Here is a 16,863-nt window from a genome sequence, read left to right as displayed (position 1 = left end):
GACCTAACCTATAATCTGTCCTGGAGAATGTTCTGTGTGCCCTTGAGAAGAATGTATAATCTGCTGCTGTTGGATGGCATGTTCTGTGTAGGTCTGTCAGTTCCATTTAGTCTAAAGTATAGTTCAGGTCTAATGTTTCCTTTTTGATTTTCTGTTGGACGATCTATTCATTGTTCAAAGTGTGATTCTTGAAGTTCCCTGCTATTATTATTCCCTGGATTGTAGTCTACTTCTCCTTTCAGATCTATTAGTATTTGTTTAAAATATTTAGGTGCTCTGGTATTGGGTGCATATATATTTATAATTGTTAAATCCTGTTGATGAATTGACCCTTTTCTCATTATATAACGACCTTCTTTGTCTCTTTTTACAGTTTTTGGCTTAAAGTCTACTTTGTCTGATGTAAGTATAGCTACCTTGGCTCTCTTTTGGTTTCCATTCGTTTGGAATATATTTTTCCATCTTCTCTTCACTTTGAGCCTATGAGTGTCCTTGAAGCTGACATGAGTCTCTTGTAGGCAGCTTGTAGTTGGGTCTTTTATTTTTTTAATTCATTCAGCCACTGTATGCCTTTTGACTAGAGCACTTAATCCATTTATACTTAGAGTAATTGGTAGGTAAAGACTTACTATTGACATCTTGTTAATTGTTTTCTGGCTGTTTTGTAGTTCCTTTGTTCCTTTCTTCCTCTTTTGATGCCTTCCTTTCGAACTGATGATTTTCCAAAGTGATGTACTTTCCCAATCTTGTGTGTATCGGTTACAGGTTTTGGGTTTTCATAGGTGGTTACCTCAAAGCTTATGTAAAATTGTATAGATTAGCAGTGTATTTTAAGTTGATAACAATTTCACTTTGATCACACAAAAACTCTTACCTTTCATTCCTACACACACGCATTTTGTTTTTGATGTCACACTTCACATGTTTTTTTTTTTTTAAGCTTACTTATTTGCACTGTCCATGCAGAACCCAACATGGGGTTCAGTCTCAGGAACTGTGAGATGATGACCTGAGCCAAAATCGAGAGTCAGATGCTCAACTGACTGAGACACCCAGGTGCCTCTATATGTTTTTATATTTATATTTGTATCCATTAACAAATTATCATAGCAATAGTTGTCTTTAATATTTTTTGTCCTGGGGCGCCTGGGTGGCGCAGTCGGTTAAGCGTCCGACTTCGGCCAGGTCACGATCTCGTGGTCCGTGAGTTCGAGCCCCGCGTCGGGCTCTGGGCTGATGGCTCGGAGCCTGGAGCCTGTTTCCGATTCTGTGTCTCCCTCTCTCTCTGCCCCTCCCCTGTTCATGCTCTGTCTCTCTCTGTCCCAAAAATAAAAAAATAAAACGTTGAAAAAAAAAATTTAAAAAAAAAAATATTTTTTGTCCTTCAACATTTATACTAGAGTTAAGTGGTTAACATACCACTGTATTACAGGATTCTGAAGCTGGCTATATACTTGCTTTTATGAGTGTGCTGTTTATTTTCATATGTTTTCATATTACTAGTTAGCACCCTTTCATATCAGCTTGAAAAACTCCTTTCAACATTCCCTGTAAACCAAGTCTAGTGGTGATGGATTCCCTTAGCATTTGTTTGTTTGGCAAAGTCTTTATCTAGCCTTCATTTCTGAAGGACAGCTTTGCTGAGTACAATACTGTTTGTTAGCAGTGTCTTTCTTTTAGCATTTTGAATATATCATCCCAGGAAACCTATATTTAAAAAATGAAACTTGACCCTTACCTCACACCATCCACAAAAATTAATTCAAGATGAACTATAAATCAGGGGTGCCTGGGTGACTCAGTCAGTTAAGCATCTGACTCTTGACTTTGGCTCAGGTCATCATCTCACAGTTCATGAAATCAAGCCTTGCATGAGGCTCTGCACTGACAGCACAGAATCTGCTTGGGATTCTCTCCCCCACGCCAACCTCTCTCTGCTCCTCCAATGCTCACTCTCTCTCTCAAAATAAATAAATTAGCTATAAAAAAATTTTTAGGGGTGCCTGGGTGGCTCAGTCAGTTAAGTGTCCAACTTCGACTCAGGTCATGATCTCATGGTTCATGAGTTTGAGCTCCACATTGGTCTCTGGGCTGACAGCTCAGAGCCTGGATTCTGCTTCAGATTCTGTGTCTCCCTCTCTCTCTGCCCCTCCCCCACTCACACTCTGTCTCTCTCTCAAAAAAAATAAAATTAAAATTTTTTTAAAGATAAACTATAAATCTAAATGTGAAATTTAAAACCATAAAAGTCTTAAAAGAAAACATAGAGATGATCATCATGATCATCATGAACTTGGGGTAAGCAAAGATTTCCTAAACAAGACACAAAAACTATGGACCATTAAAAAAAGAAAAAGACTGGGGCGCCTGGGTGGCGCAGTCGGTTAAGCGTCCGACTTCAGCCAGGTCACGATCTTGCGGTCCGTGAGTTCGAGCCCCGCGTCGGGCTCTGGGCTGATGGCTCAGAGCCTGGAGCCTGTTTCCGATTCTGTGTCTCCCTCTCTCTCTGCCCCTCCCCCATTCATGCTCTGTCTCTCTCCGTCCCAAAAATAAACGTTGAGAAAAAGAAAAGAAAAGAAAAGAAAAAGACTGATAAAGTGGACTTCATCAAAATGTAAACTTAAACTCATCAAGAGATGCTATTAAGAATGTGAAAAGATAAGCCACACACTGGGAGAAAATATTCTCAACTTGCACATCTGTCTTAGTCCATTTGGGCTGCTATAACAAAATATCATGGACTAGGTAACTTATAAACAACAGAAATCTATTACTTACAGTACTAGAGACTAGGAAATCCAAGATCAAGGTGTCAGTAGACTGGGGCTCTCCTGAGGCCTTTCTCCTTGCCTTGCAAATGGCCACCTTCTGTGTCCTAAAATGGTATTTCCTGTGACACCCTGTGTCCTAAAATGGTATTTCCTTTGTGCATGTACACTCCTGGTGTCTCTGTGTGTCCAAGTTTTCTCTTCTTATAAGGATACCAATCAAATTTGATTAGGACCCACCCTAATGACTTCTTTTACCTTAATCACCTCTTTAAAGCCCTTATCCCTAATACAATCACATTTTGAGGTACTGGGAGTTAGGACTTCAACACATTGATTCAGTTCATAACACATGAGTAAGAAAGAAAACAAAATCCCCAGGAGCCGAAACAAAGCGAAGACAGAAATACAGAGAGATACGCAAGCATTGAAATCAGCTCACCTGAAGTCAGATATCATTAACTGATAGCAAAAAGCTTTCATTTTGATGATTTGCCTATAAAGACAGAAGACAGTGCCTACACTAGATGAGGAATAGAAACACCTCACATAAAACAGCATATCCCAGAAAACCATACCTCAGTGAAAGGTAAACTAGAAAAGAAAATCTCCCCCATGTAAGTAGAAAGCAAAAAATGGCTCTGTCTCAACATGAACAATGGGCAGGAAAAAAAAAAAAAAAGGACCCTCCCCTGAAAATCTTTACATAACCCAACCTTAATACAAGATTGGGATCTAAATTTACCCTTCCTTGGGAAGGGTTAATGTGTCCACATCTGATCCCCTCAGGTTAACCTTCCAGAAGAGGGATTGCCTACCAAACATTTTGAGGGCCCTTGGTCACAGGGTCTAATGTGATTTTGATACCCAAGGAACCAAAGCATCATCATGGAATTCCTATTAGATTGGGGCAGGTATAAGTAGTCTTAGCCAGGCTCCCATTGTGTTCATTGAATCCATGGACTTATCTATTGGTATAAAATGGACGTATTTGGTGGTTAGCACAATACCTACATTGGCTCCTCTACCAATAATGTGAAGGCTATATAGTGAGGAAGACAAGTGAAATAGCCCCTCTGACACAACCCCCTCCCACCCCACTCTTCACCAAGAAGTTACACAGAAACAATATCATTCAGGGAAAATTGTAGACATTATTGAAAAAAGAAATAAGTTAAAGGAAAGAGGAGTTATCTCCATTATATTCTCATCTAATTCACCAATCTGACCCTGCAAAACCAAGACAGATATTCAAGGATGATCATGGACTAAGTTCAAATAGAATCAGATCATAGCCACAATGATAGCTGTGCTAGATATGGTACCTGTACAACAGATTACTGTGCTTTGATGTCATGGCTTGTAGCCATTGATTTGGAGGATGTTTTCTTTTCCACACTTATCAAGAATGAGAACCAGAGCAGAACCCAAGATAGACAACACTACATTTGCAGGCTTGGTCCAGGGCTATGTAAACACTCCCTCCCTTAGGCCTATGGGATTTAGGCATGACTGTGACCCATAGAGACCTTGACTGGCTGGACATCTTGCAGAGCATCACATTGGTCTGTGTATTAATGATATTAAGTTAATAGGACCAAGTGAGCAAGAAGTGGTACAATATATGTGCTCCAGAAAATGTGAGATAAACCATATTCAGGAACCTACCCATCAGTGAAGTTTTTAGTGGTCTGAGGCATGATGTAACATCCCCTTCAAGGAAAAGAACAAATTAGTGCATCTCACACAATGCCTGGTAAACCTATTCAGGTTCTGGTGGGAAAATATTCCACATTTTGAAAAATTTTCCAACCCATTTACTGAGTGACACAAAAGGCTGCCAGCTTTAATGGGACTTAGAGCAAAAAAGCTCTGCAGCAGATCAGGCCTGCTACTTGGGCCATACAATCTGACAGTACTGGTGATATTAGAGGCATATGTAGCGAGAAACGATGGCCAGTGAAGTTTACGTAAGACTCAGGAAATGAATCACAATATAGACTCTAGAGTTCTAGAATAAGTCCATACCATCAGCAGTACAGAACTTTATGCCATCCAAAACCCTGCTTCTCAAAGTGTAGTACATACATACAATGGAATATTATTCAGTCTTAAAAAGTAAAGAAATTCTGCTATACCCTGCAATATGGATAAAGCTTGAGCACTTTGCATTGAGTGAAATAAGCCAGACATTTAAAGGACAAATATTGTATGATTCCACTTTTATGAGGTACACAGAGTAGTCAAATTCATAGAGACACATAATAGAATTGTGGTTGCCAGGGTTGAGGGAGAGGAGAGAAGGGAGAGTTACTGTTTAATGGGCATGAAGATTCAGTTCTGTTGGATGAAAAAAGCTCTGGAGATGGATGGTGGTTATGGCTACCCAGCAATATTAAGGTAGTTATTATCATTGAACTGTACAGTCAAAAATGGTTAAGATGGTTAGCTTTGTGGTTTGTGTATTTTACCACAATAAAAAAAAAATTGGGGAAAAATTGCTGTTGGTAGTCTTCTGGGGCCAGGCAAAGATGGAGTACATGTTAGGAGCTCCTGGGTGGCTCAGTAGGTTAAGCGTCCGATTTCGGCTCAGATCATGATCTCATGGTTCATGAGTTTGAGCCCCATGTTGGGCTCTGTGCTGACAGCTCAGAGCCTGGAGCCTGCCTTAGATTCTGTGTCTCCCTCTCTCTCTACCCCTTCTCTGCTCATATTCTGTCTCTCTCTCTCTCAAAAATAAATAAACATTAAAATTTTTTTAAATAAAAAAGATGGAATACATGTTAAATGAGACAGTAAGTGACTCTGCAGCCAGAATAGCCTGCCATAAGCTGGGTTCTATGAGACTCAGATTCTTAACGTTTATTTATTTTTGAGACAGAGACAGAGCATGAATGGGGGAGGGACAGAGAGAGAAGCAGGCTCCAGGCTCTAAGCCATCAGCCCAGAGCCCGATGCGGGGCTCGAACTCACGGACCGCGAGATCGTGACCTGAGTTGAAGTTGGACGCTTAACCGACTGAGCCACCCAGGAGCCCCTTATGAGACTCAGATTCTTAAGGAAGGGCGGGCCCAACAGTAATCCTTTGTAAGGTTGACATGGCAGATCCAGGATGGGGCATGTACAGATCCAAAAGGGCCAGTAATTACATAAGCAAGTGGCCATCCTTCCATGCCATCCACCAGCAGTTTCTCTCCATAAGCTAATACCTGAATCACATGGATGGATCTTCTAAGATAGAGGCATGTGAATGGACATATTGAAGTGAATATGAAATATAAGAATTTTCATATATCATGTAAATTTCCATCACAGAAAAGACAGTAAAAGATCAGGTAGACAAAATGACTCGGCCTTCCTCTATCACCAATTATTCTAGTGTCAGCAAAATAAGTATGTGAACTAAAATGGGATGATGGCAGGTTTGGGGGTCATGCATGGGCTCAACAGCATGGGGTCCATCTCACCATGGCTAATGCTTTTACTGAATGTCCAATATGCCAACCACAGGGACCAATGATCTTATTATGGCACCATTTTTCAAGGAGATCAACCATCCACTTCATAGCAAGTTAATTACTCTAGACCTCTCCCATTCTGGAAAGAGGGGCTATTCCTCTTCACCAGAGTCAACATATATTCCAAGTATGAGTTTGCTTGTCCTGTCCTTAGGGTCTCATCCAGAAGCACATTTATAGGGCTTAGAGTATTTAATCTACCAACATAAGATCCCTCATTATGTCACATTGGACCAAAGGGTCTACTTTATAACAAAGATGGTCCACCAGTGGTCTCATGTCCATGAGGTCTAACAACTCTACTCCATTCACCACCACAAAGAAACTGTCAGCCTGACAGAGTAGTTAAATGATCCTTTCAAAGCACAGCCAATATGCCAGCTGAGAAATAACATCATGCAAGGATGGGCCTCTGTCCTCCAGATTGTGGCATACACCCAAAATCAATGACCATTTTATGGCACCATGTTCCCAGTAGGTGAAATCAATAGGTCTAGAGTGAACATAGAAGTGGTCCCACACACCATCACTTTCAGTGGTTTATTTAGAGAAGTGGTACTTCTATCTCTGTAATTCTAGGTTCTGTAGTTCTAGACATTCCAGTTCGCAAGAAGGGGAACACTTCCACCAGGGATGTAAGTAGCCCACTAAACTTTGATATATGAATGCCAACTTCAGGATCTTCATGCCAAGAGACCAGCAAGCCAGGAGATGGGTCACTATCCTGTCCGGGTAATTGGCCCTGATCAGGAAGAGGTGGGGCTGCTCTTACCTAGTGGGATAGGGAGGAACATGCAGGGCACCCAGGTGACCCACTGAATGCCTCTTAGTCTTTCCCTGACAAGTTTTGATAGTAAATGATCAAGAGCAGCAACAGTCTACGAAGGACATGGAGACCAGAGGCTCTCATCCCACTAACTTTGCTTTTATAACTACATTCTGCCAGGAAGAAACAAGGAGAATCCAGAAGGGATCAATTGATATGCAGCAAGTGCACCTCGGAGGACAAGGGGTGTTCTACGGCAGATGCTGTAAGACTATGCAGAGTCCTTCTTTATGTCTGGGGCACTCACTGTATGGTTGCATGACAGACTGCCTACTTAGGACTTACTCTTGAGTCCCACCCTGAAACAGCCATTAGCTGAAGGGAGCTGCCTGGCCCAAGTTTCTGCCCCTGGTTAGGAGCAATCTATATCCACTGACTGGTCACTGAAGGGGTACAACTCAAAAGACAGCTGATCTTGAATCTAAGCATATTCCTTTGAGACAGTATTCTTAAATTGAGATTTATGGAAATGCATTTATTCCTTCAGCAAATATGTATTAAGCATAAACCGTGCATCTGAACTATTCCAAGAATTTGGTATACATCAGTGAACTAAACACACAACAATTCCTGTCTTCATGGAGTTTACCTTCTAGTGAGAAAAGACAGAGTCAACAATCCACATAATAAGAAAGTGAGTTATATAGTATAAGGGGGAAAAAGAGCAAGGTAAGAGAGATAAAGAGTACAGGGAAATGGAGAATAGTTACCATTTTAAATAGCCTTGTCCAGGTAGACCTCACTGAGAAGGTGACACTGAGCTGTTTGGAAGGAGATGAGGGAGGGAGCTATGTGATTGGGAGGAAAATGTAGCAGGCAAAGGGATCAGCTAGGGAACCTAGTGTATTCAGGAGACAGCCAGGAGAGCATGCAGCCATAGACAGTGAGCAATAGGACCATGGTAGGAGAGGAGGTCAAGAGATAAACAGGTAAGGGTGGAAGGAACCACCTTGTAGGCTACTGTGTGAGGATTGTGACTTACACTGAGGGAAATGGAGAGCCAGTGAAAAGCTTGATCAGGGGCGTCTGGGTGGCTCAGTCGGTTAAGCGGCCAACTTCAGCTCAGGTCACGATCTCGCGGTCCATGAGTTCGAGCCCCGCGTCTGGCTCTGGGCTGATGGCTCAGAGCCTGCAGCCTGCTTCCGATTCTGTGTCTCCCTCTCTCTCTGCTCCTCCCCCATTCATGCTCTGTCTCTCTGTCTCAAAAATAAATAAAACGTTAAAAATTTAAAAAAAAAAAAAAAGCTTGATCAGAGGACTAACAGGATCACTTCCATTTCGACAGGACTTTTCATCCTGCTTTGCTAGGACAAGACAAGTTGGGGGAAGGTAGAAGTGTAGAAACTGTTAGAAGCCAGGAGAAACTAAGAAGCTCTAGCAGTAGGTTCATGAGACAAGATGGTGGCTCAGCAGGGTAGCAGTGGAAGCAATGAGGAGATTCTGGATACATTTTAAACATTGAGACAACCTGATTCCCTGATATATTGACAAGGTGTAACAGAGAGAGAGTCATGGATGACTCCAAGGTGCTCTGTATAAGTAATTGGAAGGATGGAGTTGGGGAATGGGAGTTGGGGGAGGGGTCTCAGGAGTTTTGGACACATATAGTCTGAGATGTTTAATAGACTTAGAAGCAGACCCTGCTGCTGTTCCACTGCCAAATTGGAAGTGGCTGGGAGTTTGTGTCCTCGCTCACCACTCCCCCCACAAAGCCACCCTCGGACAATGATGGATGAGTGCAAGAATGTAATAGCCCAGCTCCTGTTTCTTGCACTGGAACAAACTTCAAGACGTAACGTATACTTTAGAGCACCTTTGTGGGACCAAGTTGAAGCTGCCTTCTGCAGAACTTTGCCTGATATTGTGTGATGCTTCGTTTCCTCACCTGCTCTATCCCTGTCCTATTTTCCCCATCCCCCCTCTAGTTTCTTCTGAAAGTGGCTCCTTATAGATCACGTAAACACAAACCCTCATGTAAGGTCTGCTTCTGAGGAACCAGACCTAAAATGACATCCAAGCAGAGATGGATATATGAACCTGGAGATCATCAGAGGGCTTTTGGCCAGAGAAATAAGTTTGGATGTCAACCAGATATAAATGTACTTAATGGCATGATCATGAGAGGGACTTGGTATTATTCTTCCACTATAGAGACACTTTCATCTTGAAACTGGGGAAGAAAAGTGGGGAACAAAAAGACTGATTTCATTTTAAATACCATTAAGTTGTAATTATAATTTAATTATAACAAAATGTCAGAAGTTGGGATGCCTGGGTGGCTCAGTCAGTTAAGCATCGACTTTGGCTCAGGTCATGATCTCACGTTTCTTGAGCTTAAGCCCCGCATCAGGCTCTGTGCTGACAGCTCAGAGCCTGGAGCCTACTTCAGATTCTGTGTCTCCCCCTCTCGCTGCCCCTCCTCTGCTTGTGCTCTCTCTTTGTCTTTCAAAAAATGAATACATGTTAAAAAAATTTTTAAACAAAATTTCAGAAGTTGATCATTGTTAAAGCTGGGCCACAGGCACATAAGAGAATCATTATATCACTCTTTTTACTTGTGTGCATGCTTGAAAATTTCTATAATGAAAATCATGTAAGCAATATATAAATATGCTCTCTTTAAAAAGAAGAAACAATTGGGGGAATTCAGGAAGGTGATCAAAAGGTACGAAGTTTCAGTTATAAATAAATACTAGGGATATGTACAACATTATGACTACAGCTAATGCTGCTATAAAGTATATGGGAAACTTGTCAGCAGAGTAAATCCCAAGAGTTGTCAACTCAAGGAAAAAATTTTTTTTGCTATTTCTTTTTATTGTATCTGTGTAAGATGATGGATGCTAACCAAACTTACTGAGGTAATCATTTCACAATACATGTAAGTCAAACCATTATGCTGCATACATTAAATTTATATGGTGATGTACATTGATTATATCTCAATAAAACTGGTAAAAAAAGAATTACATAGTAAAAAACTAGAAATCATGTAAATATCCATCAACAATAAAATAAATATGTAAGTTGTGGTTTACTGATCCAGTAATGATTATGATGAACTATCTGTAACAATATGAATGAATGAATCTTATAAACACAATGTTGCAAGAAATGTACACAAAAGAGTACATGTCATATAATTCAACTTATATAAAGTTCAGAACAGGCAAAACTAATCTATGCGGTTAGATAGGAGTGTGTTACCCTTGGGGGGGTAGTGACTAAAAGGGTACATCAAGGAGATTTCTGTGATGCTGGTAATGATCTTTTTCTGGATCTGGTGCTGGTTATACATGTGAATCCACTTATTCAATATTTACATTGCATTGTGAACATGCTGAGATTTTAGCCTGCCACAATCTCAGGGATGCTAGCAGAAGACATGAGACTTCAGGGTCAGAGACGGACTTTATCATGGGCTATGATGGCCTTCATGTTTGTATCGATTCCTTTTGACCTCTAAGTACTGTGGGGGTGACAGGGAGGTGGGCCCCTGTGAATGCAGCACACGCATAGGGTTTGCAGCAGACCTGAGGGACCCTAAGCTTAGAAAGTCTGCCTTTTAAAGGGGCTACAAGCAAACTGCTCAAACTTTGTCCCAGATGGGGACAGTGTCTTTACTACATTGGACAGCAGATAAACTTATCCTCACCTCAGAGACACCATCTCTGTCTTCCAAGGTTGTTTTCTGTACAAACATAGTTGAATACATAGTCTGGAACAAAAACTCTTGGTGCCACCACTCATAAGACATGAAGTATAAATATGAGAACCATAGAAATTTGCCAACTAACAATATTGCAATAAAAATGTGCATTTAAAAAATCACTTAAGTAAATCACTAACCAGACAAGGCCAAAGATCAACTTTCTTTGACCATTTTCCTGTTCCAAGTCAAGACGTGATCAATGTTGGGTGTAATCATTTCTAGACCATTAGCTATACAATGTTATAAATATATTATAAATGGTATAAATATATTATAAATGGTGTAAAGTATACCATATATTTATACCATTATATAACAGCGGTATAAATATTTTATAAATGGTATAAATATATTATAAATATCTATATATGTGTGTCTAGAGAGAGACACAGTGAGAAAGACAGAAACAGAAAAACAGAGAAAAGAGTGATTTGGAATACAGTATGGAATGAGTTAAATGTATGACACATATTCTAAACCCATGTACACTTTTTTTTTTTTAATTTATTTATTTTTGAGAGACCGAGAGAGACAGAGCATGAGCAGGGGGAAGGGCAGAGAGAGAGGGAGACACAGAATCCCAAGCAGGTTCCAGGCTCCGGGCTGTCAGGACACAGGGCTCAAATCCAGGAACCGTGAGATCATGACCTAAGCCGAAGTCAGATACTTAACCGACTGAACCACCCAGGTACCCCATATATGACATCATATTCTACATATCATTCTGCAACTTGTTACTTTCACTTAACTAGGTCTTAATATGTCTTCCCTTTTTCTCATTCCTTATCACTACATACCCACAGATCTTCCTCTTTCTTCTAATTTTCTGCATAATGAGCCATACTATGGATGTTCTACAGTTTAATTAAACATTCCTCTTTTGGATGTGTTCAGTTTTTGCTGTTTTTTGTTTTCTGAATTCTTTGGGGTTTTTTTGTGGGGGTTTTTTTGCTATTACAAGCAGTACTTCAATGACCATCGTCAGACAGATCTCTTTATACATTTGTGCAAATACTTTTCCCTAGACTGGATTCCCAGGGGGACTACTGCCAAAGTGCCCTCCAAAACCATTGTTCCAGTTATCTCACTAGTAGTTTATGAATGCCCATTTCCCCATGAACTTGCCAACAGCGTACATTATTGTTCATTTTAATTTTTGTCAACTGGAAAGGAGAGAAAAGTGATATCCTGTTGAGGTTTTAATTTGCATTTCTGTGATCTTTAGTAAAGCTGAGCATATTTGCATACCTCATTTCTTAGGTCACTGTATCTTTTTTTTTTTTTAAGAGAGAGAGAGCATGTGCATGCCTGCACCCACACAAGCAGAGGAGGGGCAGAGGGAGAGGAAGGGAGAGAATCTCAAGCAGGATCCACACCCAGCACAGAGTCCAATGAGTGACTCAATCATACGAACCTGTGAGATCATGACTGGAGCCAAAATCAAGAGCTGGATGCTGAATCCACGAAGCCACCCAGGCACCCCTAGGTCACCATATCTTAATATTTATGTGCCCAGAACTACAATGGGTGTTTCATGCAAAATATTTCACTTTATTCTCACAGCCCATCCTGGTCTGATAGTGAGGAAAGAGCCACTAGATCCCCCATGAGACAGGCAAGTCAACTGAGAACTAGCGTGGATTCACACATCTAGTAAGTGCTGGTGGCAGCAAACTCTTCTTCTAACTAGTTACACAGTATCTGTTCTCTTCTTCCTTAGTAAGAGAACCCAGACTGTGGAACGAGCAGAAACCTGTCAGCTTTGAATCTACCCTTTCCAGCCTACTTTGTAGGTAGCAATAACCAGATGAGAAATCTTGCCCATGAGCTATTAATGCTGTTGAGGGGTAGAGCTGCTTCCAGCAAAGCTCCTTGAAAGGACAGCAACCATCTGACTCTGCTTTGCTCTCCTCCCTTCTTCCTCCTTAAGATAAGTTGACTCAAGCTGTACAGCCAGGACATAACCCTGAGGCAACCTTAAGGTGGAAATGAAGTTCAAAAAAAGGCAGAACAGGGAGACAACAGGAACGTGGGACACTGATAGCATCATGGGGCCTGTTCTCTTCCACCTTAGACTACCTATTTCCACCCTAGACTATCTACCTGCTATTACTGAGACAGTGATGGAGCCAGGATTTGAACCAAAGCCAAGCACATGATTGTAACCCTTAATCTATGTCGAATCACTGCTCTTTATCCAGGCAGCTTCTCTCCACACAAAAGGGATGCTTTTACTATAACAGTCACCTCCAGTGGCCTTTAAAGACTGGAAGAAATCTTACTCTTGGCTATTCTTCCTCAGGACAATTGGAGTCACACATCCTGCTTCCATATCAGAACAATTCAACATCATAATGGCAACAGAAGAGGTAGGTAGCGCTTGTGAAAGATAAAAGTAAAATAACCAAATACTGCATAACTTCCTTTGTTGATTGATGGTGTCTATACAGGGGAGCATGGGCTTACAGAAACGAATACCATGGCAAATGTTGAAAACAAAAGTTCCAGTCCTGGCTTCACTATTGCATGGGCTGTGTGATCTTAAAAAAAAAAAAAAAAAAAATCGTATCACTTCTCTTAGCTCCCTTTTCTTGTGTGTTAATAAAATAGACCTTTGTGCCAGGCTTGTGATGAAGAGTCCAGTGAGGAAACACACATAAAAGCTTTTCAAAAAAATCAACGCTGCTCTGACCATGGAGAGAATCACTCTATAAATATTGAATTCCCAGTGTACGTGTACACCGTGCACAGAAAGCCTTGTGGTTATCATTATCCCATTTTAGTGACCCCAATTTTCTCCCTCTTTTTTAGCCATTATGCTGTGGGAGACCCCACGAGACACAAGGACATTGTCACAGTGAGGGGTAGGTTTGCCTGTATGCGTGTGTTTTTAAGATTTATCCTTTTTCTCATTGAGTTTCATATATTTCATGCAAAGGATTGCTGAATATTCATTGATCTATCTAGGATCCACAAGTATGCTATTAGAAATGCATTGCTTATCTATATTTCTGAAATGTTGAAATAATTCAGTGTTGATCCTTTATGAGATAGGTTTGCTACCTTTAAACTGAAGTGACAATAACACCCCAGCCATCTTCGGTTTCTCTCAAGTTGTACTGATATCCTTGATGTCGCTAACAAACCAAAGACTGCCAGTGAGAATCTTGTATGTCACCATTAAATTGAAAAAGGCCCGAAGTATCGAAATCTCACTTCTGGTAGGGAAGAGAATTGAGAAAAGAGCAAACCGATGGTTATTCATGAATCACTCTGGCCTGCGATGATACCCCTGGCCTCACTCTCCTCTTCTCCGGGCTCATAATTTTCTCCCTGACGGTGTTCCACCTGCACAGGAAGAACTGGGATGGAAGGATGCTAGTAAAAATGATTTTTAAAGCCTCTTAAAACACAAAAGGCCGTGTGGGGGTTACAAGCTCTTCTTTTTGCATAGGCAGCACAATGTCCAACTAATCTCAGCAGACTGGGGAGAGGGGATGAAACAGTATGTCATGTTTGGTCTGGGGTTTTGTGACAACCCAGGAATGTGCAGGGAAAATGATATAAACCCTGGACGTAGGAACTTCTTTTAAAAGATTGCAAGTGAATGGCTCCAGATCTGGGCTTCTGTTGCAACACTGAACAGAGAGATCCACTATCCAAACACAGATTCTGCATCTAAGCTAGGGAATTTTCTTGCCCCTTCTACATGAAAGGCTAGGATGGGGCATCTGGAAGGAAATACAGCAGCTCACAAAGAACGAGTAAAAGTGTGGCTTCCAGGTGTTTATTGTACACTTCCCAGTGTCTTCTCATTGTTTCCACAAGGAGTTGCCTTCCCACCACCGGTGCTGACAGGCCGTGCTATGTGACAGGTTAGCAAACAATTTTACTGTTTTGCTCTCTCTCCTTATGAATGATATTTATAGACTAAGAATTGCATTTGCTTCCGATTTCCGACACAGTTATCTTCTTGGGCGTGGATTAAATGTAGATCTGGGTGTTGAAAGACATTTACATAAGTGCTGTTTGTGAACAGGGAGGCCAGTTCTTCTATTATCGCCAGAACATTTAAATCTTAATGACTGGCATTGTTGTCTAAAAGACGGTGTTTTTCCTGCTGAGAAACTGCATTAGATTCAAGAAACGGAGCTCATTTCCATTCCCGCAGCAGTCTCTCTAGAAATGACATGCAGTGCTTGAAACTGTTTATTTCCAAATTCAGGCCTCCCTCGCATCAGTCATCAGCTTCAATTACCAGTTTTCCGGAGCCGAGCCATCAGGCAGTCTGACACCGGGGTCCGGCCTAATTCCCACCTTCTCCAGAGTCAAGAGCATAATGTGCGGATGAAAAGGTGCAAAATAGCCCGGACTTCATTAGCATGCAGGGCCTGGCTGTTCATTTGCCGGCTGCGAATGGAAGTTCTGACACTCGGAGCTGGCTGCAAAATGAGAAAAGTCCTCTTCAGGGGAGATGGGGTCCTCGGTGGTGAGGAAAGGTCATCAAAAAGACAGCCACTGCCCTTGCTCCCTGCTCTCCAGGACTGCTTATTGATTCCAGGGACACCTCATTACACGCCGGATCAACATATTATTGCCATGTTCTGGGACTGAATTGTTTACAAGTGTCTTTATCACCAGCAAAGGCCTGCCCGGCGATGCATGACTACACTCATTTGGCTGTGACCCGCCAATTATGTGTTATCCGATATGTTGCTGGGTATCTTGATCTTTGCCCGGGTCTTCTCGCCGCATCAACACAGTCCCATTTACTACTTTCTAACCACTCTTTGGGAAAGTAGCCATTAGCCTGTCAGTGTGTGTGTGGGAGGGGGGGGTGGGGGGGGCCGTGGGGTTGGGGGAGGGTGTCCTCCACTACAGGAAATCTGAGCCTGATTTCTGTGTTGCTTCCTGTGCATGAGGTTCATAATCAGTTGGTAGAAAAAAAATTCTCTGTCTCTGTCTTTCACACACACACACACACACACACACACACACACACACACACACCCCTTTTCCCTTTTCTCATGGCATGGAGGAGAACCCACGCAATTTGCAATCAGTATGCATGGCAGAGAGCATAATGCGGCTTGTTACCAAGCTCCCTCTGCTTACATATAGGCCCTAGGAGAGAGCTGTCATATTTTATTTGGGCACAGCCACTGCAAACCACTGCACAGAACCATTTTAATCTTTCATTACAGACACTTCTATGGCTCCATAAAAGAAAGAGTGGAATAGCAACTCGATTAAAAACTCAGTAAAGAGACTGTGGAACCTATCCCCCTCCCCAAAAAGTGGAGACAGAAGCCATAGTTTGGAAATGAGTGCATTCTGATGCAACTTGATTTCCATTTCCCTCCACTGGTGACTACTGACATAGCTTTAATGATGTTGCGTGTTGACAACTTTGGTTTATTACCATGAATACTGCTTGGGGAAGGTTTAATGACTACCAAACATTTGGGCCATCTCAACCAAATACTAAAAGGAGACCATTTCATTTACATCTCTAATTGCCATCAGGAATGGCTCTTTGATGAGTTTTCCAGTGGGGTGATATCAAACAAATGCTAAGGAATTTGCCTTTACTTTCCCTGGAAGAATACATCCCTGGCAATGGGCACAGACTACAATGAATGAAATGAAACTCAAAAATCTAACTGCCTTCGGAAAGGTGACATCTGTAAATACATTCATTTCCAGTGATTTTCTACATTTGTCTGGTATTTATCTTTATTTTTTTTTTTTAATTTTTTTTTCAACGTTTATTTATTTTTGGGACAGAGAGAGACAGAGCATGAATGGGGGAGGGGCAGAGAGAGAGGGAGACACAGAATCAGAAACAGGCTCCAGGCTCTGAGCCATCAGCCCAGAGCCCGACGCGGGGCTCGAACTCACGGACCGCGAGATCGTGACCTGGCTGAAGTCGAACGCTTAACCGACTGCGCCACCCAGGCGCCCCTGGTATTTATCTTTAAATTAATTTTCTCCGGAGGCACGTGGATGGCTCAGTTGGTTAAGTGTCCAAATCTCGAT

The sequence above is a fragment of the Puma concolor genome, chromosome A3 (genome assembly GCF_028749965.1).
Source record: "Puma concolor isolate L17-30 chromosome A3, mPumCon1.1.hap2, whole genome shotgun sequence".
Classification (NCBI taxonomy): Eukaryota; Metazoa; Chordata; class Mammalia; order Carnivora; family Felidae; genus Puma; species Puma concolor.
This window is presented reverse-complemented; position numbering follows the sequence as displayed.